General features: G+C 38.9%; 1 long non-coding RNA gene across 1 annotated transcript; it reads right to left on the bottom strand.

Moving 5' to 3' along the window:
• Nucleotides 1-9,418: 9,418 nt before the first annotated feature.
• Nucleotides 9,419-23,467, bottom strand: LOC116697104 (uncharacterized). The gene is made up of 3 exons (XR_004333918.1): nt 23,408-23,467; nt 18,887-18,890; nt 9,419-9,430 (listed from the first exon to the last, which is right to left on the bottom strand). It is a non-coding gene; the product is annotated as an uncharacterized LOC116697104 (long non-coding RNA).
• Nucleotides 23,468-24,290: the final 823 nt, after the last annotated feature.

The raw sequence follows: 24,290 nt of genomic DNA, 5'->3' as shown, positions 1-24,290 counted from the left end.
AGCCGGGACCACACACACCACACACACACACACACACACACACACACACCACACCACACACCACACACACACACACACACACACACACACACACACACCACACACACACACACACACAACACACACACACACACCCACACACACACACAACACACACACACACCACACACACACACACACACACACACACACACACACACACACACACACACACACACACCACACACGCTTTTGACACCCTTCCATGCATGAGTTCTCTTTGTTTCATGACTATTTACCTTGTAGATTATCACTGAAGGCATCAAAACTATGAATGAACCATGTGGAATTATGTACGTAACAAAAAAGTGTGAAATAACTGATAACTGCTTTGCACACTCTTGGCATTTTCTTGATGAGCTTCAAGAGGTAGTCACCTGAAATGGTTTTCCAACAGTCTTGAAGGAGTTCCCAGAATGCTCAGCACTTGTTGGCCCTTTTGCCTTCACTCTGCGGTCCAGCTCTCCCAAACCACTCGATTGGTTCAGGTCCGGTGACTGTGGAGGCGCAGCACTCCATCACTCTCCTTCTTGGTCAAATAGCCCTTACACAGTCCGGAGGTGTTTGGGGTCATTGTCCTGTTGAGAAATAAATGATGGTCCAACTAAACGCAGACCGGATGGGATGGCATGTCGCTGCAGGATGCTGTGGTAGCCATGCTGGTTCAGTATGCCTTCAGTTTGGAATAAATGCCCAACAGTGTCACCAGCATAGCACCCGCACACCATCTCACCTCCTCCTCCATGCTTCACGGTGGGACCCAGGCATGTAGATTCCATCCGGTCACCTTCTCTCCGTCGCACAAAGACACGGCGGTTGGAACCAAAGATCTTAAACTTGGACTCGTCAGACCTAAGCACAGATTCCCACTGGTCTAATGTCCATTCCTTGTCGCTTAATGGTTTTTGTGACTGCGTTGGGGACACATTGAAAGTTTTCGCAATTTTCCGGAATGACTGACCTTCATATTTCTTAAAGTAATGATGTCCACTTGTTTCTCTTTACTTAGCTGATTGGTTTATGCCATAATGAATTCTAACAGTTGTCCAATAGGGCTGTCGGCTGTGTATCAACCTGACTTCTGCACAACACAACTGATGGTCCCAACTCCATTAATAAGGAAATAAATTCCACTAATTAACCCTGACAAGGCCCACCTGTGAAGTGAAAACCCTTTCAGGTGACTACCTCATGAAGCTCAGTGAGAGAACACCAAGGGTTTGCAGCCCTGTGGTTACTTTGAAGAAACTAGAATATAAGACATGTTTTCAGTTATTTAACATTTTTCACACTGTTAAGTACATAATTCCACATGTGTTCATTCATAGTTTTGATGCCTTCAGTGATAATCTACAATGTAAATAGTCAAGAAAATGAAAGCATTGAATGACGTTTGTACAAACTTTTGGCCTGTACTGTGTGTGTGTGTGTGTGTGTACATACACACACACACACACACACACACACACACACCACACACACACACACACGCACACGCACACACGCACACACGCACACGGCAAATATAACCACAAATAAATGACCTGATTAAAAGCATTGTGTTTGATATGTTTTGTATAATGTTCAGCTTCCAACAAATTGGAGGAGCAGGATTGAGATAAAGAGTTAGATAGAGAGAAAATTAAACTGAATGCAGCTGCAGACTGAATGAAAATGGTTCATAAAAATCTCATTTGTATTTTATGTTCGACTTTGATGGGCCTCTGGCTTCTAGAATATGCACATCAATCAGGATCATCTGAATAGCTCATAATGATGTAGAAATTTATGGCTCTATTGTTTTTAGAGGTTTTCTTTGGGCAGCGCAGTCAAAATGCATGTCTCAGCTCAAAGCAAACAATAGAACATATCAAGAGGTCAGTGAAATCCTGACAATCCACTGACGTTATTGTGTGGAGGCTGAAAGCCTATCTTTCCTACAATGGTTACACAGTACAACCCATATCCAAGGACAAAAGCTTTCATTACAATTTACAGAAAACCCAACAGCACAGCCAGTGTCGAAAGATAGAGAGAAGGTTGCAGATTATTTGCAGAGCTACTTGCTCAATGACCTCCCTTTCCAACGTCAACAATTTGATGTTAGTAAGTGTGACTTAAAGTCTTTACTTACATTTTTCTCTGAGGTGTATGTATATAATAAAAGATATTGAATAGCATTTAGATTACTGACTTGCTCATATGATTGCCACCATTGCTTGCTTGGCCAGGCAGCTGAATCCATGCTAAGTGTGATATAGGGAAGTTGACTAGTGGGCTGCTTATAGTTCAAGGCCATTCATCCCAAGACACCCTATGACTAGGGCTGGGTACTGACCCCTGGTAATAAATGGGCCCCAGGGGGCTAAATTATGAAAGACCGGAGCATTGTTAAGGTGTTGCTATTGGTACTGGAGAGAAAAAAATGTAGCCTACATGTTGCTGCATAAAAGCAATGATAATTTCATCACGACTACAATTTTGATTCGATTTTCAAAACATTTAAGGAAAGTCCATGACATGCAGACATGGAAATCCAAAGTTTTCAACCATCTAGCTAGTTCAATTAGCATTGCCCCAGGTATGTTGTAGGCTAGCAGCCTGGAGTCCACACACAGAGTGTGCATGTCTCACCTGAGTCCAATGATGATATGTTTAATAAAAAAAATGTGTGTTTCTTTTTCTGTAAAAACGTTTTTTATTTATTTAACATTTCTATAATTTGCTCAAAACAATACTTTTGTAGTTTGCTGCTCAAGAATGTTAATTGATATACACAACATATGAGAAAATAAAGGAGTGTCAATTCTGTTGTTAATTTTTTTCCTTAAAAAAAAAAAAAAAAAAAAGTACCGCTAAGAATAACGTTAGTAAGTACCAAATTGATAAGCCGTATCCGTAAGAGTAGTAATACCGTTAAAATCTTAACGATACCCATCCCTACCTACAATGTCCTGTGTGCTCGCACAAAACCACAGTGGGCCTCCATTGCGATGCCAGCTAGTTAGTTTAATCCCAATTTTTTTTGTTCATTGCAAGATTATCCTAGCAGAGGCCGGTATCATTTACATATAAATATCAATTGACCCTGCGTTTACTTTCTTTACTGAGACAGACAAAAATGAAAAGACCACGTCCATCAAAGCTGAGCTTCGGGGAGGGAAGAGATACAGGACAAGATGAGGAGACAGAGAAAAAGGAAGAGAGAAGGTGATGGAGATGAGAGAGGAAGAGCAGGAATTTCCCAGTGTGCCCAGGATAGGATTAGCATGTTGCCCCTTTGCTTTTAAAACAAAAAAAAAACGGACCGAAAAACCAAATATGGGGGATTCCCACAGAGAAAATTTAATTTTCTTGGTTTTTAAACGGGCCAGGGAACTCTATAGTTTTAAATAAAATAACAAAAACCCCTAGCTAATTAAGTGAAATCCCTATAGTAAAATTTAAATTTAATAAAAAAAAAGGGTTTTCAGGTTTATGTTTGAGACACATTTCTATAATTCAAATTCAAATGACGGAAACGTAAAGATTAACAAAAAAAAAGGTGCATTCATCCCAAAAATTTTAAAAAACTTTTGGCAGGAGAGCGAGGAGGATTTCCCGAAGGGGGTTTCAGGCATTAAATAAAGAGGACCCCCGAGAAAAACAGTGGGGAAATTCCCTTTACTTAACCTTCAAAACTTGTCAATTGTTATTTTCAGATGTCATTTTAGCCTCGTCTGTGTTTCCAGATTGTATCTAGGATCATTCAGTGCAACATTATTAAGATAAGATCTAGTAGGATCTGTCTTTGGATCTGTATAACCCTGCATAGAGCCATGCCGGGATTCATTAAGGAAAGATATAAATACTTTACACTCTTTAAAATTAAACGCACTTCTCAATGCATCCTTATCAATGTTGGCTATTTTCTCCCTGACTTAAATTTAAAAATTTCACAAAACTTTCGGGGTTTGAAAATACCTTTTCTCTTTTTCTCCGCCCTTTTTAAGTCCGAGGCGAGTTTGGATAAAAAAAAAAAAACAAATATCCTTTGAGTGGATTTACATTGAAAGCAGTTTACCCCCTTGCCTTTACTTTTAAATATGACATTTTCCAACAAAAGAAATTTTTTTAACACACCACAAAAAACACACACCCCCACACACACCACAACAAACACACACACACAACACCACACACCCCCCCCCCACCCAAAAAAAACACACACCCCAAAACACCAAAAACACACACACACCCCAACACACACACACACACCCCACACACACACCTTTTTTCTTAACTGGTATTGATTTAAAAAAGTGCAAATTTTAAAAAAATTAAAAAAACTTTAAACTTTTTTTTAATGTACCCTGGGCACAGTTTATTTTTTTTAAAAACTCAAAAAAATCCATAAAAATTCCAAAAAATTTCCCCCAAATTTTTTTTTTACCAACCGCTCTCACTTTTTGGTAATTAAATGTCTTAACGAAAGTTTTCCAATGAGTTTATAGGATTTTTGCCACTACGTGTTTGGGGTTAATGCTGTTGGGAAGAGAGAATTTCTTGAGGGAAGGTGCGAGATTCCCCGGGGCCCCGCCGTCTTTGCTCAGAAAAAACCAAAACCTGAATATTTTTGGGCCCTTTTTAAACCGTTTCTTTCCGCTCTACGCACCCGCTGTTTAAATTTTTAAAACCTGTCCGCACAATTCAGTGAACAGAATGTAGATAAACACACGGCATAGTCGGGCAATGCTAATAAACAGTGGATGGCTAAATGCAGGGATGGGAATTGATACAATTGTGTGGATATCTATGCCATTATCTATTCAGCCTATCACTTTAAATTCTTTATCGTTTCCCTTATTGATTCCTGATTAATTTTCTGTGAAAAAAAAAAAAAAGTAGGCCTACACAGGTTTACAGGATCAACAATAAAAATGAGAGAATATGTGTTGGGGGGGGTGGGGGGTGTTAAAAAAGTAATTTCACATGACCTTTCAAATGATCATGTTACTGTAGAATTCTCTGGTTTGTCAGTGTATGAACTACACTGCAGACCAAAGTCTCAGTGACCAACTGAGTGATGGCTGACTCACATGCCAGGTCTGTGTTGTAAACGTCCTATGTATGAAATGTCTGTGTTGTCACTACTCTGCATTTTTATAAACATCATATAATCTGTCGCCTGCATCCAAGCCCTGTCTTACAGTTGCATGTTTACTACTAGGCTACCAAGTAGAATAGCGACGCATGAGCAAAAAATAATCTTTAAAAAAAAACACAAGCAGTGAAATCTGCATTGCACGGCCCTGAAGCAACACGCAGCCACGCTTTGGGCCATTTCCTCCTCTCAGCCATGACTCCTTCAGAGTAGCAGCATAGACAAGTTGGACGTCATTGCTGAGCTCAGTGGATTCAGCTGACAAGCCCCATCCCATCGATTATCCCATCATATTCCACCCCTTGTTACATGTTGGCAATTCTTTAAAAGGTAATAAAGCTGAAAATGCCTAACAAATTAATGAATGACTTTCATATAACGACAGCCGAAGTGAATTCTGCAAGAGCTTATCAGTATTACGATTATGACCAATCAGGGAACTGAACCAAAAAACTAAGAGTTTCCTTCATCTTTATTGCAACGCAATTACATAAACATATTTTACTAAAAGATAACAGTAACTGGCTCATAAAACAGTTCAACTGTCAGAAGTTGACTGCTGTAGGTAATTGTTCAGTGTAAAAATGGGTTATATTTAGGAGTTGGAAAGAAAGGGCTGTATTTAGTGTCTTTTGGGTTTTGGTGTCTGCGTGTTGTGGTGACCCGTTGTGGTCAGCGAGGTGGCCGACCTGCATTTATGTGCTCCAGACCATACACAGCTGTGCAAATATTGAGCCAGGCCAAGCTGAGGCATGGCCAACGGCCATCACTTTGCTGCATGCGCTGGCATCAGGTTGTTTGACCAGCGGCTCTACAGGATTTTCTAACCTCATGCCTCCATTGTTCTCCGTCTTTTCTCCAGCCACCACAGTAGATACATACCATCTCGGGCATTATGTTGTTGTGGCATGTGTGTGTCTGCTGACACATTCATTTGAACACAGTCACTTAAGAACTTAATTCTTACACCACAGGAGTCCTCTACAGTAAACAATTTGATTTTAGTGCACCTTTCTGCATACATTTACATAATTAAATGACAAATAGTCTTTAAATCCCTATGTATCTACTTAATGTTTTACAATGCAGATATTGTATTAATACCACTTGGGTTATGCAAAAGCTGGGATGTTGACAGAAATATTCCTATTCAACAATTAATTATCTTAATTAGTGACCTCATTACCATAACTGGTCATGTGTAATGGTGATTATGGCAAAACAGAAGGCAGCTGAAGTGCTTCTTTCTTTTTATGGTTTAAAAGGTGCGATCTGAGTTGAGTTTAAGCATACACTAGACTTTCATGATAAATTGCAGGATTTTTTCAGACAATTTGGGTTGATCTACCATGATTAGGCCAACCGAGTGGGACAACGCTACAACACATACAGTAACTGTTTTAAAGCACAAAGGGGGAAATGCATTTAGCCCGTTAACATCCGTTTGTAAAATGTTTGATTCCAGCCTGTGGCTTGACCAGTTTGCTTGGCGCATCCTGTTACACCCAGCCAGGGAGCATCCATTAATGGCCTGTGGATGTCTGCAGACGCGCGATAGAATACCATTATCAGCTCTGCAAAGCAATTTGGATTGTGCAGGAAAAAACAGCACTGACTTTTATAGATGTTACATAAAGCAGAGAGTGACAAGAAAAACAACACATACAAGCCTATTTAACTCCCCAGTCTGTCAAAGATGTGTCATGCTCTACCCGCTGCACTGTTGTCATGGCAAATGAAGACGCAAACATCTGAAGTGATGGTGTGCCTAGAACGGCAAGCTATGAGTCAGACTGACAGTCCCTTGATATGCCTGTTATTTGGGAGGTCTACGTCCAATTTACAATTTGATCATTCAGACGACATTGACGAACCACTACCACAGATGTACTCTATTCAACAAACAGAGAAAATGTGTGTGAGGGAATATGTGCAAAAATTAAATTATGGAGAGAGAACAAGCATGACCACGAACACAATCAGTTGACGTAGCCTATTTCTTTAATCAAAAATTGTTTTAACAAGACAACAGCAATCACTTATCCTTTTTAGTAGTTGATTTCTGTATTAAAACTGATGATAACATTGTCCAACACAATAACATTTTGATTCAAAGTGGGTTAAAGATGTGTAGAGCTGAACATTTTTTATCTTCTTCATTATAATCTTGGGCGTGGTTGCATTCCCAATGCAATGTAAACCTGGCAGCAAACAAGCTGCCAGGAGAGTGAATATGTTTTGATTGTCAAACGGAGGTCTCAGTTACACCAGACTAGCAAAAGGAGTTGATAAAAGAACATGCTTCGTATTGTTCAAATAGATTTGCAACCTACAACAAAGCCAATAGGTAAGAACAATCTCTGTAATGTCAGATTTCGGAATATATTTAAGTCGTGTCCTGACAGGAGCTTACGTAACTGATGATTAATGTTTTCAGAAAAATGATTTTCTATACTGGGCTCTGATGAAATGCATAACTCCCAGGTGCTGTAGGTCATGAAAGGCTGGGCTCTGACAGAGGAGTACATATGGGTCTCTTAGAGAAAGACCAGTGCCTGATACAATATTTATCACACAAGATTAATTTTTATGGCTTTGATAAAGCCTGATGTGTATTGCTCTACATTCCTAATCACCTCAGCAGAAACCTGCAGTGGCGACGCATGTTAACAGGATAATTCACAGGGCACCGACGGTCAAATCTCTTTTTTGACAGCTCCTGTAGATTTGCTCTATTGTAGTGCACTGTCCTGCTATGATATTCAAAGTATCTCAATGAAGAACCAAACTATCAAGCTACTGAAAGACGGACTACATAAATGACAGAAGAAATAAATCTCACATTTGTCTGCAAAGGTGGCTGATAATTGATTGTCAACATCCAGCCAACCATTTTTTGCCAAAAACAGGTTTACCTGATGCCTAGACTATTATCAACAAACAGTCAGAAACTCCATCTGCACTTGCCATGAATGGCACCAATTCTAAGTTGTATTTGTTATTGAAAGCCATTAAAAGGAAAATTATTGCAGGTTCTGAAAAATGCCATCTGTTTGATGCTTCTGTTTTGAACCATCACTATAGTGGGCCTGTTGCCACTCAAGCTGCTCCCTGAGCTGTAATAAAAGAGATATATCATACAAGAGTTTATGTCTTGTAAAAAAATATGAAAGCCTTAACAGATTGTAATCATATTACCTGAGTTACAAGGTGAAGCTAGAGCATCTGAAAACTGACCAATTATCACCCTTTTGACGTTCTCCAATGTGTAGGAAGCACTACCATATCGGATCACCTAGCTTTATTGGGGTGAAACCGATATCTCATTAACATATGCTGATTTTCTATAGAGGATGGGCCAGTTAAAGCCTCTAGATGAATAAAAACCCAATCTATATCACATTGCATCTGGGAAATAACAATCCTATTACAAAGTTACAACTCCAATGAAATGTTATGGAAGCCCCTACTATTTCCAAACGCTGCAGTTAAGTTTTTCTTTTACCTAAGTTCAGGGACAACAGCTACCTTTCCCCTGTTAAACATTTACACAGAAAATCATTAAATCTCCGGTCTGTGGGCAGACATAATGCAATTGCAATTAGGTAATTTATGCTACTATACCTACACTGAGGAGTCATGATTAATTTACATGTTTGGATAAGACCATGTATTCCAGCCCTATTAATATTGCTCTTTGCAGAATAAGATCATATCGTTTTCAAATTGAATAATACTCATCACCTTAATGAGTCAAGAGTCAAGGCTGTTTCCCGCAAATATTGGGAATTCATTCAGATATTAGCTACAGGTTGGAAATCTCTCTCTTCAGATTCCAGATTTTGGAAAAGCTAAGTCAGCGTGTAAGGGGGAAAGGGCTTTATTTAAATAATCCTCCCGGGAATAGCCATATAAGCGATATAATACATTTTAGTCTGTACACAAGCAGGGACTATTTACTGGATGGCTGATCAGGTGAATGGTTACTGTGTGTGGTGTGTGGCCTGCTCTCCAACATCGGCCTGCTCTCCATTCAGTTGTTTGATTATTTAACTACTGTATATTTAAGCATAATTATCCACATTATTGGCTAAAGAGTCCATACTCATTCACCTTCAACCAGCACAATGTTAAACTCACTGTAATGTTATCACATCTGGGCCCTGGCCTTTTCATCTGCTCTAAAGCCGCTTTGTCCAAATCCCTCTGCCCATATCGCTTTGTCATAACAGGCACTAATGCAACAAACTGATTAAGCACTATTAACTTGCAAATTACTTCTTTTGTTCTAACTTTATCCTCATCAGCTTTGTAAATTTTAAACACCCTTTGTCCAACCACAAAAAAAAAAAAAAAGATTGTACTGTCAGTGGTGTTGCTAAATTGTCCACTTCACGCTTCAAGTATGTCTGTATAAATTGAAATGTACACAAAATCATTGAGATTAAAGTGCCATTTTTGGCATCTTACCTTGCTAATGCTATTGAAAATATAGATTGGATTCAAAAAGTATGCACTACATTACCATGCAACAATAAGATAACACTGACAATAACAAGAGCAGACACAGTGTTGATTGATCACACATCTCCAGCTAGTCGATTTTTATAAAACATGGAAATTAAAAGAAAGCAAGAAAAGCATGTTTGACGTGTAGTATAAAAACAGATGATAAAATGCATGTGGTTTGCAGGCTAAAATATGCAACAACACTGGTCGGATCCTGTTAAGAAGCTTGAGGCAGAGAAGTTTATCCAAAGCAGACTTAATTTGTAAACCAAAATAAGCAGAATCCCCCAAAATAATCCCATATACCAGACAGAAAAACATACTTTGAAATTCTGTTTGGAGATTTATTTAAAGTAAAAATATCCCGCCATCTCTGATGGAACACTTGCTTACTTGGAATCTGTGTGGAACAGCTTACTACTCAGGTGGGTAGAAGTATAGGAGGTTGCAGATATTTAGTGTTAAATCTAATAACACATAACTGGAATCTGACTAATAAAAAAAAAAAAAAAATCACACCTCGATGAGTCCCTTATTATCTATTATGGAGCTCGGATCACTGATTCAACATGCTACGCTGAAGTCAACTTGACCTACCACGCCTCAACACTAACTTTTAAGTGTCAGACCGGCTGGAAAACAATCAGCAGCATTTGGTTGTCAAAACTAAAAATAATTAGTCATGTTTTGCGTAATTAACATATTATGTAGTTATACATCATCCTAATAATGAAAATGTGACCTCACAAATTAGCTTTTTGTTTTTTGTTGAGGTTCATCAGATTCTTTGTCAGATGAATCAGTTTGCAAATTTGCTACGTAGTGGACGGGCTAGTCAAACCTTTCAAATCACGGCATTACATGTATGTAAGACAGACAGACAGACAGACATATAAATAACATTATTTCCTGTGCAATACAGGATTTTTTTTTCAAGAAAAGATGCACAAAAAAATGTTCAATGACCTGAGTAGGAAAATTTGTCTACAAGGCCCTCAATGCAAAACTATGCAGTGGCCAACACTGAAAACACATGACATAGTGATATTATAATTGTTGCCCTATCTGGAATATGCTTTTGAATCACTATTAGACACAGCTCGTGTTTTAAGAACATGAGTGTTATCAAATCAAATCCATCGTGCCACAGAGAATCAATGAAGCCTGAAAGCTCTGTGAGTCCCAGATCATTCTGAACTTGAAAATGTAACTAGTCGACTGATAGGAAGAGTTTTTTCCTTGATGAGATTGGCTTGTAAGAAATGAGATGATGTGTAAAAAAAAAAAAAAAAGCCTGGGAGAGAGGTGCAATACTGTCCAACAAGGACCTGAATAACTGAAGTAGAAGAAAGCCATAGCACAAGTACCTAAGTAAAAGGACTAAACATGGTAGCTGTCACTTAAAAGCATTTAAATGGATGCAAATGTCACAACTGGGCTTGTAGTTGGGAGGGAAACAGCCTTGTTTGTCTTAATCTAAGCCAATCTAGTTGAGGAAATGTCTTGGACACCGCCTTTTACCTGAGATGCCCTTTATTTCAGTATGACTTCTGTCAGCCTGAGTGGCTGCTCGCTAAGTGCGATCTGTGCAGCTGTCTCTGGTACGTTTGTTTGTCAGGGGTAAGACGTGGCAATAAAACAGCCGCATTGGACAATAAAAACCTATTTTCGCATGCTTCCTCAGATAATAGCACAGCATCTCCAAGCAGACTGCTCCACATCAATGGCAAGCCTTAGGCATGATTCAGATCAGAGTGTTCTACCCAAGAGGCTAATGTTTGTAAATCACAGCTCTACTTTTTTTAAGGCATTCCTCATAAACAGCAGTAGCATAGGTTTACAGTTTAATGTAACCCCAGAACGGGACACTAGGCAAATATTCAATTTCTGTTTAAAATGTAGATAACATGACAAAAGACATTTCAAATGCTATTATATTGGCATTGTACTCGTGCCGCATGCTGTAGACTATGACGACGGATGCTACGACCGGAAAATATGATTACATACTGTATGCATATGATTCAATACTGGTTTTCAATATGCTATGACATTTATTGTTCACTTAGTGTACTGTAATAACTACATACAGTCAGTGCACTGCATGATTACATTCTCCCAAACCAATAAATATATTCCTGTCAAACAGTCATGCAAATATTCATCTGGATGTCAAAGGTCAGTTTTTTTTGTTGTTTTTTTTTTAATTCAGTTCTTGAGACCCCCCCCCATATGGAGGTGCAGGTCAGAATGCATGCAGACTCAAAGCTCAACACAACCTGAGGCGACCACAACACTTTTTGTAACATTGATCATAATGCTTTCGGTGTGCCTGTTGTCAGTATTGATAGATCAATTTTACGGGAATGGTCACAGATTGCCTGCAGGCTACAGGGCTAGCCCAGTTTCAGTAAGACCTGGTTACGAGACCTGGCTGCGTGCATGCAGACGTGACTCATTTGTTGCTTCGGGCAGTAGATCTGGCACACGAGTTGAGCAGTGGCCTGACAAGGCAGGCACGGGGAGGGTGTTCTCAGTCTTGTGCCTTAATCAGTGGTGTCGGGCTGAGAATGGCAATGTGGAAAAAAATTATTCTAACTAGAATTGGAGCATAGATTTCCAGTTGCAGTGTCTATTCAGCATGCATCACTACACAGCAAGTAGCACATCCTTTAGTGACTTAGCGGACACTGCCTCAGTTATTACGTGGCAGAAACCATTAATTTACCATAGGTTACAGATGAATAGAGGTAATTACCTTTTTTTCAGAGAAACATTTCAAAAGCATCGGCACCACAGGTTTGCTGGAGCCCAGGCTGACTGGAGCTGAAAGTGGCTTTAAAAGCAAATACAAATGAAAAGGAAGTGGCTCGTTTTGATTGTGACACACATCACCAGTCTGTTTAATTGGAAGGCAAGTCTTATCACCGATCAACCAGGCAATAGTCGCTATTGTAAAAAAAATGGATCACTGAAAGGAATCAAGATGCCACGTGAAACACAAAAAAAGATATAAGTTGTGAGCGGCAATGAACCGGCACTCAAACCTCCGCGCACGTCAGGGGTGCTGGCTGGATGCCAGTTGAAGCGACCATGCATTTGCGAGACTGTTGGACACTGTGCACACAAGTTCCCGCGTGTGTAGAAATTATGTGTTTCCAATTTTGTACCACTGCCTGTGTCCACAAGTGTATAATACAAACCATGAGTTATGGAAAGTTACAAAACCAGCCACAACAGCATTGTTTGACAAAAACTCAAACTTTTAGTAACTTCTCATTGATGAAGTCTTTAGATTGCACAGAAAAAAATGTAAGTTTTATTGGGTTTACCTTTAGAAGGAGTTTGTGTAAGTACAATGACGTGAAATGGTAAAAAAATTTGACTCGTAATGACTTGTATTGTCATTGACACAATGTGCAGGCACATATTGAAAGCGTAGTCTTGTTTTTCCAGACCATCCACACACAGCAAACCGGAAACGGGTCTGGCTAGTCCACAGAGCATTCCAGGATGGGTGAAAAATGTGCTCTGGTTTATTGGCATTTCTTTTAACCAATCACAATTGTTGTGGGCAGCGCTAAGCTTTGCAAAAAGTCGTGCGAGAGAAAAACTGAGATTGGACAGATAGTCTTGCTAGATCTGAGGAGCAGTCAACCATAGTCCTCACAATTCCAGCGAAATCTGATTGATTAAACCATGATATATTAACCACATAACCCAGCATAATCACCGAAAAACACCTCCAGTTGGTAGAGCAGGCGCACATTTATGGAGGTTTACTCCTTTGCTGCATGTCATTCCCCTTCTCTGTCCCCTTTCATGTCTTCCTCTGTCCTATGGAAATAAAGGCCTAAAATACCCCCTCCCCCCTCTATCTCTCTCTCTCCACTGCACTCTCACTACCGTGTGGGTTTGAGGTGCCACTGGGTGCCCAACATACACGTCAGCGGATGCCCGACCCGTGCATCAGCTAGTCCAGATGCTCTCCACGTTGTTTTTATATCAATAAGCTTAAGCGCTGCACCTAAGCCATACAATGGGAGGGAAAACCGTGCACAACATACTATGGCCTGCTGTGAGCTACTGCTTAATTATAACTGTACTGAAGCACTTTATATGATAAATGTTTCAAACAAAGATTTTGATCCTATTACATTGTTTAATTTTATTCATCCACCACATAATTAGACACTTTCTCTACTGACAAATTTTGCTTTAAATCGTAAAATACAGAATTCCCTATCCCTAAATGGGTCCTCAAAACTTTAATGGAAAGTAGTTGGAAACCCTGTTCAACCCTGCTTCCCAGAGAGCATAATAATAATCTAATAAATCGTCAGGGACTGAGAAATTGCTAGTTTGACCAGGGTTGCTAAAGGCCTGCAGGTTTCTACATTTGTAAACGGTGACATTATAAATTATGTAAGGCATGTCTCGTGCTTCACTTTGGTGTCTGACATGCAGTATCTCGGGTGACCCCTTCAGCACCTCTTGAGTGTAGATAACCTGGCTGTACAGCGACACAGCATAATCTTTCATCAAGCTTAATGCTGAGAATAACAATATGAATTTTAAAGTCTGTCCCACTCTGTAAGTCAGAGCATGTTAAACGAGAAAAGGGGCAGGTTGTTTTATCGTTTTCAAAGATAATGCTTGTTGAAGGCCACACACAGCATATGTTGCTAAAACATTTTATCGCTGGATGAAATTACCGATAAAATCGGGACACTGATCAGCTCAGACACATTACTCAGAAGAATTTGAAATTCAAGATAATATTTCAGTCTGACAAACAAACATCGAAGAAGTGGCCATTTATTGCAAATGTATGCCAATACATTTTAAGCCCCATTTGGCAGAAGAAGCTGTGGTCTTTAAAGCTTTCAAAGAGCTGGAAGAAGTGATAACACGCATAACACATGAACTACAGTATGCACGATTTAGAGAGGGCGCTAAACACACATGAACGTCTTTGCAAAATAAACAATACAGGAAAGCTTCAACACAAAGATGGTAGTGAAGGAGCTACACTAGTGAGCAGTGATGTTATAAATATATTAAGAGAGAAGTAAATTCTGACATTATGTGTGTACATCTCTCTTCATTGTATTCTTTCAGTGAGAATAGTCCAATATTAAATAATTTAGTATTGATGCTTATTCCTGTGGCTATTGTCATTTGTAAACAAAAAGGGTGAAATGTAGGTCTATGTTGTGTTGGTGGGCATGGCGTCCCATATCGATGAAAGACTACCGTGGTTTAAATACATGTAGTGGTAAACCACTGATCTAGAAGCATACATTGCCCACAATAAAATAATGTGTAACAATATGATTTGCTGTGATTCAAAATCAATTTGATATGATTAATTCAGCTGGGATTATAAATTGATTCAGCAAAGATTTAACAGGACTTTTGTATTTTACTGGTTTATGAATTTAATCATTAGTTTTGAGTAATATGAAAAAAAGATATTTCATCAGTTTTTATTTTAAGTACTAAGAAAGAAATACCACAGAAGATAAGGTCCTCGCCAGCAGCAGTAAACACAGGCAATGATTCAGTACACTGGGTAACGTTTTAGCCGGCCAAGAAAAATAATTGTCGCTGAAATTGTGCTGAGTGCGTATTTTTCACCTAGGTTACATGGTCAATGCCATCCATCTAAATGTAGTATTTAACAAAACTATATGAGCACGCTTTAGTTATTGCCTTCAACAGGAGTTATGAGTGAGGGTGTTGGAAGTAGGGTGAGCTGCCAATGCTAGCATTAGCCTCAGGTTGATGGTTTCTGGTGGTAACTTTACAATCAGTGCGCACATACAGTAAGTAGCATTCTTAAATGTATAGCAAGGTGTGTGTGGTGCCACCAGCGTTTTTAATAATAATGCTGTGTGTATTGCAGATGGCTGAGCTGATGCTAAGGTGTTCTACCATATCCAAGCTCCGATTAGCACAGGTTACAGTCATCCAGCATAGTTCTCCTGGTTAAATTCAAACTAGTTCTGAACTGGGACTTTTGATGTTACACAGAAGAAATCTTAATCTTGATTAAATAAACAAATATATATAATGATTATGTCTAATCCTAATGTAAAACAAGCATTTAACACACACACACACACACACAATGTTTTGGCTGTGGCCAGGGCTGCTATTTAATCGCAGCTTTACTGTGATTAAATCAAGACTTTCAGCTGCTTTAGAGCTAGGTATTACATTATTAGTCCCACATAGGTCCATAAACATTCCTATGAACTATCCTGCAGGATAAATATCCAAAAGTGCACCATTTTCAACATCACCAATTTTGGAAGCCATGAGAAATGTCATGAGAAATGTAAATAACAATGTTGTGAAAATAGTTTAAAGTTAATAAATGGCACCCTGTTTAATGCTTCTCTGAGATAACCTGTGCTCATGTGCAGTGACCTACCTGCATGCTGTGTATCTGAAAGTGAATCCTCATAATGACTGCGTATCAAGACAAGCTCATAAACATGGCATGAAGCGAAGGGCGAAAAATGAGTGATGGATGTTGTTCAAGGACATATCCATGATCATCTAACCATAATGCCCCCAGTACTCCAAATAATCTCTTCTATTAGTGTGGTCATATGGCTGGAGCGTGTACAGTCATGGGTCTTTAACTCAGCTATTGTAGGTTGTGCCTTGAGCTTAGCATTCCCCCCTCTCTGTCTCTTGGTATCAGCAGTCAACGGCAACAGCAAATAGAGGTTCAATAGGTCACCCACCCAACCAGTGAGGCTACAGAACCAAGGTCCTTTATTTTAATGTAGTGCTGTTTTTCAAGAAGCCAAACAGATGTTTTATGTATAGGGAGAAAGGGGAATTAATTGATCCAAGTCAACAGAAATTTCCCAAACGCTGGCCTTATAATAGGGCAGCCGTCATCATTAGAATTGATGGCACCAATCTATTATTAATGATTCGTAAAATGAGATCCAGTAGACCCCATTTTAAATACATTTTCCATTACTGGGGAGCTGACAAGCAACACTGCTGATTTCACCACAAAAGCCTTTCACTGTCTCTCTTTCTCCTTCTGAAATACAGTATACCTACTTCACCCAGCGCAATGTCTCACTTTGGTGATGCTTGGATTGTCCCAAATTGAAAGCATTTGTTTTAAAGCTGAGAGGCGATTTTCAAGCCCTGTCACAGTACAGTGATATTGAGGTATTTTATTTTGTTTTAAGCCACTATATACAATGTCTTATAGTATATCCAAACAGATCTTCTCTTTTCTTGAAATGTCCACAGTTGGCCTTAGATTTTGCTATAATATGCATTTCTGTCATTCTGCCATCATTACAACTAGCTGTACAGTAATCTAAGATGTCCGATGTCTGAATGTTACGTCATTTAAATACTGTAACTCCTGATTCAGAATATCCCAATTTCCCTTTGGTAAAATAGATTATGACAGTACTGATGAAATCAAGGTGTAATGCAGTAGACTGTGCCGATAAGTGCCTGCACTGCAGTGTTACTGTAACATCTGTCTGACAGTATCGAAAGGGTCTTGTTTGCCAGCTAGAAAGTAATTGAAATCCGAATGGATACAAAATATAAGAACAGACAAAACCACCTCATTTTGCTGAGACATTGCAGTTGATTTAAATACAGACAGCACATAAACTGCCTCTGGGGCCACAATAAATTATTTCAAAGACACCCAAACTAGACATCTACCTTCTAATAATAGATAAAGCTTCCTCCCCAAAAAATACCATAAGCAACGCCTAGAGTGTGCTTAATAATTGATGAATGGAGCATCCATGATAATTAAGAGTTAAGTGGGCGCATATTTAGGGGTGCAAGTGTATTTTAAGGCCCTGTGGATGTGTGTGGTGATATCGGTGTTTCTCTTTCCACAGTTGGAGTCCATGTTTGTGTGATTGCACTCACATCGAAAAGGTGGTGATTCCTGTTGAGCTGTGAAAACAGCACTGTAACATTGTCATTGCTTGCCACTCATCCTCCTTTACGCTCATGCTGATGTAAGGGGGAGTTCTTGGAAGCCATTCCCCAAAATGACTCTTTCCTAGAAGTAAAGAGGCTGCCACTCTGGGCTTGAAGTTGAGATGTAAAACGTTTTAAATGTCATTCTCTGCAGCGGCAAGACGTTTACAGCAAAGTCGGTGGAATTCTCTTTATATGCTAATTAATCAAGGCGGCTACGTAAGTAATAAAAACAAGCTGAAGACACCAGACAAACACACATGGGTGTCGTTACAAGATGACAGTGTTTTGCAGGCCATTGTTAATGACTTCCTATGAGTTAAAGTAAAAAGCTGTCTACACTACTGACACCTACATAAATGCAAATTCAAAATAATTTAAATAAGTGGTGACCAGAACATTTTACAGTGCAGTTGCTGACTGAGAGTGGAACAAAGTGGAAATTACATTTTATCTCTCATATTCATTCCATTACCTTTGCTTACACTGTAGAAAGCAGATTAAGAGTAGCGTGCAGCCCTAACGCTGGTATGAATGCTGTCTAACACTTTTTCCTTCTGTAAATCCTGGGCCTGTATTATTTCGACTCCATAACAGCCATAACCCAACTCCCACTTCAGCTAGGCAGAGATAAAAACAAACCTGTGTAGCAAAAAGCAACCACCGGTGCTGATTCTTGGTACTGCCAATTTGTTTTGTTTTGTCATGGTCCAAAAAATAAAAAATAAAGAAATCGTGATTTGTATTTTTTCCCCGAATTGTGCAGGCCTACATGCAAGCATACACTCCTTGTAGCTTACTCCATAACATGAATTCTACTGTTTATCTGGCGATTGTTGCAACAGAGAAAGAACTGATCGTCACTGTGAGAACTTTTCTGTTGTAAAATCCTTCCAGATGGTATTATAGAATGTTGTGCAGTGTTAAACTCGTGAATTGAATACTCAAAGCAGCTTTCTTAGGCTCTATATTATCATCACGCTGAAACTACAGTACGCAGCCCCGACAATGCAGTCCCTTGTTATTCTAACCCAGGGCTGTGTTCAGTCTAAACGTACAGTAAAAACTAACAGACCCGTTGATTTTGAGTCACAAACATCACTTACAGGTTTATTATGGTCATTCGGTGAAATATGACAATAAAAATGTTATTCTCTGCAGCTTTAACTGTAGCTATTTCAGCATCCTAGAGACACTATTTTTAACATGCCTAGCACACCAAATTAATGGCTATTACCATATCAAGGCAATTGGTTCACTGAAAGGTAGTTAATTGAAAATCAAGTACCTTCCTCAATGCCCTATCGACAAACAATGTCCATCAGGTTTGCGTTTAAACGAGTGCTGGGAAATTAATTTGCAAATGCTACTTGACCAGGATCTCACACAGCAGAGATTTTCCCTTGTGTATACGCTACACACATACAGTACAGACCAACAAGCAGGCGGAAACAGAGGTGTACTGTACATGCACGCGCATATGCTCAAATATTTACTTGCACATACAAATGTGCATTTCCTCATTCTTGCTGTAAAATGCCAGTACCAGGAACTATTTTACATTAGCCACCTCCCAGTATTCATTTTGTGTGATTTATTCGGTTGGTCTGCCTAAAAATGAAATACATTAATTCAAAAACACACTCCGTACTGCATCGTGTAATTAGAGAGTATTATGCACTTAACTGCAATTTGAATAATATAATGCAAATCACTTCTCGTTGAGACTTTTAAGGGAGGATACTTTACTTTTCACGTAGACCCACTGAGACAGTGGCAGGGAATTAAAAAGAACAGAAGAAAGTCTTCCACTGAAAATCCCATTAGGAGGGTCTGGCCCTCTCCTTTTGACTCAGCTGTTAGCCTGGTAGCACTTTGTACACACCACATGATGTGTCGAGCTAATCGCTAAAGAACAGCTGCAACTGTTCTGCAATTGCGTTGCAGATGAAAATAAATACTCCGTGATGCTGACCTCAATTGGCTTTTAAGTCTGTAAGGCAAGCCATCATCTCCCCAAAATGCTCATCTCCCCTAATAGTTATTTTAACGGCAGTTTATTTATAAAAGTGACTTCTATTAACTGTCAGTGGGTTTTGATGAAACGCTTCAATCAGTTTTAGTTCTCATGCAGTCATGGCAGAAGGCAGACAGTAATCGTCTTTCATAATTTAAGCCTCATAAGTCCTAAATTGAATCTGAGATGCATTTCTCTTAATGTAATCCAGATTTATTGAATTACATATGTGCTTTAGATTTATTATTTGCACTAAGCATATAAATCTATCAAGGCTTTTTATTTTATATAGTATCTCAAAGCACAGAGGACTTTCAATGGACTGGCCATTAAATTACAATGGAAAACTAACATGGGCTACATAAAATACTGTACTATTAAGTACTCAACAAGTAACAAGTAAAAGTAAATCATGTGCCAGGGCTCGCATGGAACTGTTTCCTAATAAGAAGGCTGTTCAAACTTCAGAGGGATGGAATATTGGCCTCATATAAGACTGGAGTAGCCTTTTTACTGTGGCAGGGGAAAATTGATTGCAATATAAACACATTTTAATGAGTCGGATTCTCACTGGAATTCAACGCTAAGTTGGTTGAGTATCACAACAAAACGAAGCTTTGGGAAGTGTGGAACAGATGAGCCAATGCCAAGAATTCCACATCAAAATCAGGTATGAAATTAAATTGTGCATTGATTTTTCTTGGATTGGATTTGTGACCTGATGGAGAACATGCTATGACTGCCCATGTGTAAAAGCACATGGACTTTGAGTCCACTTTCTAGTCTACTTTCAACTCCAACTGGACTACCAAGAATTTACCAAAAATGTACTTAACAAGAAACCTCACATTCACAATTTATGTGTATGAGCCACTTGAAAATGTTTGCACAATCAAGGTCTAAGTTACAAGCTCAGTTATTGCCACACGACATATTTCAATTTGCAGATTTTAGGGAATGGGTTTAGCCTGCCTAGAATTTATGATGTATGTTAGAGACACTGGCATGAGTGCAAAACCAAGACAGTGGGAGAGAGAAATATTTTTGTAGGGACTTTACTTCAATAAAAAGATTAAATTCAGCACGAGCCAAAAATATTTCATTCTTATGAACCAAGGAGTGCTGTATTTATGCCAACATATAATCAGAGGCCTAACGACTGAAGTCCCAGAAGGGAATTGGATGCAATAGTAATAGTGACGTATTGAAGAGCGTAGCACTTTCCCTCTTAAGAGACGACCTGAACTGATACAGCATGATGGATCTGGCACTTCACAAAGGGGACTACGCTTCATACATTCTGAACCTTAATACACATGCGTTTATAAATCTTTTTGATACATAAAGACACAAACAATTTTGAAACTGGCTTCATCAGTATTGTAAACATTACACAATCATTTCATTCACAAGATTGGCTTGAAATTATCATTCATTTTCATACCTAATATGTTAAAGCTGCACTACTCAATTTTCTTAAAAGAACAGCAGACACATTTTCTACATGTTATGTAAAGTAAGTTGCTCATGGTGACAAACCGACAGACAATTATCATCCAACACTACAGTTCCCCTCAGCATTTTAGCATTTATTAACTCATTGTTCTATTTTTATGTCCCGTCTTTACGGTTTTGTTTTGCTTTGTTTCATAGCTCTTGATATTCAGCTGCAGCAGGCGAAAACAGCTCCGATATACCCTCTGTACACTACCTGCCCAGAACAAAGCTAACTGCTAGCTGGTGTACCGGTGGAGCATTTAACTTGTGAAGTACCAGATTTTTCCTACAGGAAATGGTGGAGACCAAAAAACTGAGCAAAAAGCAAAGTCAGCATGGAACTAGTCTATATCCACGACGTTCCACTTCCGGGATTGCTGTGGTGCTGCCAGAAATTCCACCGGATGACCCTTATTTTGGCCAGATGTCACCTTCTGTTTTCTTTGTGTTGGCACTTTAAACACCGGTCAGTTTATGAGGACTCCTCAGATCTCTGCAGGGTAAATCCAGACAGCTAGTTAGACTGTCTGTCAAATCTGAGTTTTCTGTTGCACTAAAACAACCTTTGAAAGTACACATGTTCCACCAAAACAAGCTCCTTCCCAGGGCTATAATATATAATAAACCAGAGCAAGTTTTTCTCCCATCCTGGAATGCTGTGTGGACTAGCCAGACCCTCCTCTAAAGCATGTGGAGTGTGTCCACAGCTAAGTAATAAAAGGGGAAAAAGTCACAAAAAGAGTAGGTGAAATTATAAGAGACAGTAGTGGCAATTCTGCCTCCTCTTTTTATCTTATCTACTGGAGTATAAAAAAGCTGTAATATGGAGAAGATAACCAACATTGAGTATAAAAATACAAACTAATCTGTCCTCAATCTGTTGGCAAATCCTCATAGCTTGAATGGCGAGTTGAAGGTGAACAGTGACAAGGCGTTTTCATGTAACTAAATAAAATATTTCAATAAAATGTTTTTTTCAAAATCTGCTTCCCCCCCATTTCCTGAAAAGTAGCAGTTTTGGACATACATGGTTTCTGCCCAACAGCGACGATATGTGAAGTTCTGAAAAAAATTTAAGTGACACCCGTGCAATTCATTAGATAAGTTCATCCTGTGGAGGACATCAGACTTTTGTTTAATTGCAACAGTCAATTGTAATGGGAGGAAACAATGTGTCTTGGCAAAGCACTGAACTATGACCCGTAGTACAAAAGACCAGCCCAACGCACCACATTGATAACGGAGGATTTATGATGACCTGCTTATGGTGCTGTGTAAGGTCAATCAGGCTCAGCTGGGACGCACCAGGCAGCACCTTTTGACATGATCTAAAGTCATGGCTTTGTGACATGTTGGAGCCACGAGAAGGCCTCCTTAAGCGCGCACACACACACACACACACACCACACACACACACACACACACACACACACACACACACCACACACACACAACACACACCACACACACACACACACACACACACACACACACCACACACACACACACACACACACACACACACACACACACACACACACGAGCCTGGAGAAGTGTTACCATCCATTTGCTGTTAAACACCTGACATTTTGAGGAGTTACTATGGAAATTAAGAATATGGTGAAAAAAAAAAAAGCTGGAACAAAAACAAAACATTGTTTTAAGTAAACGTAAAACTTCCTAATCTAGGGGGCTGTTTCACGAAAGCAGAATTTATAAATCCAGGGTAACCAATAAAGTGAGGCTTGACTAGGTCCAGGCAGGCTGATGTAACTTTGATAGATGCACGTTCACTGCTTTCCTTAACAGACCGCGAGGAATACGCATTGATTTATACAGAGTGAGCAGCAGCTTCTTGTGGAAGTATGATACCGACTGAATGCATAAGTAGCCTCTCTCTCTCTCTCTCTCTCTCTCTCTCTATATGTATGAACTAAACTGACCACTGCTCTGAATTAAAACCGTCATAATCATACCATTCAATGATTAGTCTACTAATCGTTTACACAAATTAACCGTTGCACTCTTTGTCTTAAAAGTCAGCAGAACATAATGTTACTCAAGAAATTTGCCATGAAGATCAATTTTCTACAGCGCTAGAACATGATGATAAATCTTTTTCACTCTTTTTCTCTTTCTCTCTCATGGGCTAAAATATAAATTACCAAAGTCATATTAACTTCCACTGCTCTCGCTTTTAATGGAAATTGTACAACTGTTCGTTTTTGCAAATGACAAGTGACTCATTGAATGGTTTCTGTTAAGAGCAGTAGTTCGTAAATTATGTTTTTTTCATTCAGTCGGCCATTATCTGAAACCCTTTTTCCCCAGACAAGATTTCTTCTTTACATATATTATGCTTTGCTCCCTTGTATATATAGATATAGAAAAGAAAGACAGAGGAAATTGGACTCTAAAATCTAGAAACTATAAAGATGAAGTCATCAATTTCATGCACACAGAGTATATTCATCCGTCATTTTCACCAAGCTAAATATAACGTCAAAAACCCTTGGGGTGTCCTCTCCCTGATCTTACATGAATGTACAGTAGTCTACGCTCTATAGTTACTCGTCCAGCGAACTAAGACTTTAATTTGGGAGGATTTTATAATTAGAATATGTTCTTAAAATTGTACAATCCTCCCAAAATTATAGTTGATAAGGAATAACAAAAAAAAGGTATCATCTAAAATAATTTAAAGTGCATTGGTCCACTATGGAAACACACATGTACAGCCCTTCATATGTTGCCCTGAGCAACGGACTTAATTAAAAAGAAAAAAGAAAAAAAACATTTGGCAACTTTATCAGCCTTTTCTCATTATCTCAACAACTGCCATAAGATATTCATAACTTATAACCTAACAATATGTGGAAGATAGCTCAATTACAATCTATCTATACAGTTAATGTTACTGATAACTCAATCAATATCAATAAATAAGGTAAAATAAGGTTGTATAACTGTGTTGCAAAGTGGGATCTAAACAATGAAAAAACAATACCATGTGGTAAAATAAAAGTTTTGTTACATTTACTGACTATAGCTCTCCTGCACCCCCCACCACCCAAAAAAAATAAAAAAAAAAAAATA

The sequence above is a fragment of the Etheostoma spectabile genome, chromosome 10 (assembly GCF_008692095.1).
Source record: "Etheostoma spectabile isolate EspeVRDwgs_2016 chromosome 10, UIUC_Espe_1.0, whole genome shotgun sequence".
Classification (NCBI taxonomy): Eukaryota; Metazoa; Chordata; class Actinopteri; order Perciformes; family Percidae; genus Etheostoma; species Etheostoma spectabile.
The sequence above is the reverse complement of the archived record's forward strand: the minus strand, read 5'-3'. Positions and strand labels throughout refer to the sequence as shown.